Below are 3,288 nucleotides of genomic sequence, written 5' to 3'. Positions count from 1 at the left end.
TTGTGAGACTTGCAGTGCTAAAGCTGGGATGGTATTGGGTAAATGGAGGCAGTTTTTACACACACACACACACACACACACACACACACATGCACACACACACACCAGTCTGCAAATGTTGAGTAACTGAGAGGGTAATATTATTCTATTAATATGCTGAAAAATTCTCTGTGACTTTACTCAGCCTGAAAAAAACCCTGTTCCTGCAAGAGGTGAGAGATTAGAGAAGACGTGAGAAGGGGGACAGGGTGGCTGTGTCATGCCATAATTTACTGGTGTCTTATTGCTAAAGGTTTGAATCACCTTTCTTCTGGCCAACACCACAATGGCTAATTTCTTTGGAGCTGTTAGAGGCAGCAGCCCATACTCTATTCAGCCAGTAAACTGCCTTATTTTGTCCACTACACGGCAGTTTAGGTTCTTAAATTTGTTTTAGAACAGTTGCTGTATACTCATTTAGTCAACTCATATTTCCTCTTGTGATTTACTTGCAAAATAATTACAATTACAATGGATTTATATATTGAAGTAATGTTGCAGTCCACAATTGTTCTAATAACTTTTGTATTACTTTCACAATGGTGGATTTATGGTTGTAATTGCCTGGACAACAATAGATAAATTTAGAGGGCAATCCAATTGTTTAAACTTAACTATATTTTCCTAAACATTGCATGTGAGTATCTTTTTCCTTAAAGAATGACTATAATACTACCACCTAATAACTATTTTGTGTATATGTAATCATTTTAGTACTTGGTCATATACTTTAGTCTTTCTGTCTGCCTCTCTCTTTCCTTTTTACCTGTGACCAGCATTGCTAAGATGGCCTAACCAGGATCAAAACAAACTAGACTCCATGTAAAAGCTTCAGATTCCGGGAGTACCAGGGTAGTTCAGTCAGTTAAGCATCTGCCTTCAGTTCGGGTCATGATCTCAGGGTCTTGGAATCAAGCCCTGCATCGGGCTCCCTGCTCAGTGGAGAGCCTTCTCTCTCTCCCTCTGCCCCAACCCCCTGAGTATGAGCACTCTCTCTCTTTCTCTAAAAATAAAAAAAATTAAAAAAGCTTCAGATTCCTGCACTCCAGAATTTCCGAGGTACAGGGCATTTTTAATAGGCCCTTTTTGTACGTTCATGTTTGAGAATCATGTCACTACTGGACAAATAGCTAGGACCCACCATATACCTGGTGGCAGTTACCGTAACTGTGATCACAGGGTCTGGTTGTATGTGAGACTAATAACATAAGCTCTCTGATATGGTATGTTCTTTTGCTATATGGTAATGAAACCTAACCTGAACAGTTAGTGAGAGCTGCATATGTAGTTCACACAATATTTTCACAGGCTACCAATCCAAGTGTATGAGAAAGTAATTTTATTTTCTCATAACTGAACTTAATTTCTATTTTGATCCCCAATTATATCCAGGATCAGGAAATGCAAGCAATACATCCTAGGGAAACCTAGACATTTTGCAATTATTTTGAGCTAAATATCAAATATAGGATTGTTTCTCCTTACTCTTTTTATCCCTGGAGTTGATTCTAAGATTCAGGGATTATAAAAAAAAAAAAAATTCTGTGTTATTGGTAAGTAGAGAACTCCACTTCTTGGTCTTGATCTGTCCTGTGCTGGTATCCAAGGAGACACAAAATTGTTTGGCTTCTACTTCCACCGGCCTTTGTTTCAACCTTCTCCTGACACACAGTGCAAGCTACTATATGTAAAAGCCATTGAGTTAAAGATCAGTTAATTTTATGTCATTCTTCTAGCTTCAGGTAAGATTTGATGATTTTTCTCAACCTTGCTGAGACTGAGGGAAACTGAGTTCTCAGCAGATATTCTCTGCCACTGAAACCCCAGGCAGTCCTTGTCATTTAGCTGGCCGCTACATCACTGTGACCCGGGGCACACCTGCAGGCCTCTTAGAGCTCAGATGGAAAGTGGGGCTCAGATACCTCTACTTTTGTTTTTCCAAATTTAAAGGTGCATCAGCAGCCAGCAGCCAAGGTCTATATTTCTTCACCATTTTCCATAATTCTCCCCCCATCCCCGAGTTTAATTGTGATTTAATTGATATATGTCACCATATAAGCATGATGGTGTGCTTTCCATATATTGTGAAATGATTACCATAATAAGCTCAGGTAACATCCATATTCTCATATAGATACTGTTAAGAGAAAAGAAAGAAGAGAATAAAAAAGGGGAAAAAAACCCATTCTCCTTGTGATGAGAACTCCTAGGGTTTACTCCCTTCACAGCCCTCCTATCATAGGGTAGTGTTGGCTGTAGTCCCTGTGTTGTACGTTAACCCCCACTTGCTTCCTTATCTTCTAACTGGAAATTTGTCCTTCTGATCACCTTCCTCCAATTCTACCTCCAAGATTCTTTTTTTTTTTTTCCTCCCCAGCTCAGAAGCAGAAGCGAAGTTGTGAGGGGTGGTGACAGTGCCAGAAAACATTAGAAGTGTTTTTTTTTTTTTTTTTTAAACCAACTTTTACCTAGATTGGGAGTTTTCAGACCCTAAAAAGCAGTCACTGGTCATTAGTTCTCCACATCTTCTACTGATAATCCCTGCTTGGAGCAAGAGTGGTCTCATTTCTTGCCTCCAAATTGAGGAAAGTCCTGGGTTAATATTAAGTACAGGTTGAAGGGGGATTGCACAGAGAAATTAAAATGTTTTACAGCATCTTTCTGAACACGTAAAGTAGTTAGCAAAGAACTCACTACTAATAACTACTTGGTAGTTTATAATAGTTACAATCATATTTCTGGCTAAAATTGAGTGTCTTTATGCCTGAGGCTCTGTGCAAAACTCATTATATTTGTGATCTCATTTAAACACTCACCACATCTCTGTGAGATAGAAATTACTATTTCCATTTGACTGATGAGGAAACAGCTTAGGGAAATTAAACCATTTGCTCAAGGACACACACAGACAGCAAGAGGTAGAGCTGATTCTTAACTCCAAATCTGTTTCACAGTCCAGCCTCTGTCTTCACCATGTCACCATCCGATGACCATCCCTCCTGCTGCATCTGAATTCGTGGGCCCAAACTTTCCCATGACAGGGAGTAAGAGAGGATGTTTGTGCGACAGTGATGCTAGCCGTATACAAAAGTGGAGTTTTTATGAAAACGTATTTAAATGAGAATTGAGAGCAAAATAAAAATTATATGCAAATGCAAAACCTTGTTACTATGATTATTTGAAGTACACATGCTGAAAATTTAACTATGTATCTTTAGCATTCCTAATGCTTCTGGATTTTCCTTATGA

The sequence above is a fragment of the Meles meles genome, chromosome 7, assembly GCF_922984935.1.
Source record: "Meles meles chromosome 7, mMelMel3.1 paternal haplotype, whole genome shotgun sequence".
Taxonomy (NCBI): domain Eukaryota; kingdom Metazoa; phylum Chordata; class Mammalia; order Carnivora; family Mustelidae; genus Meles; species Meles meles.
This window is presented reverse-complemented; position numbering follows the sequence as displayed.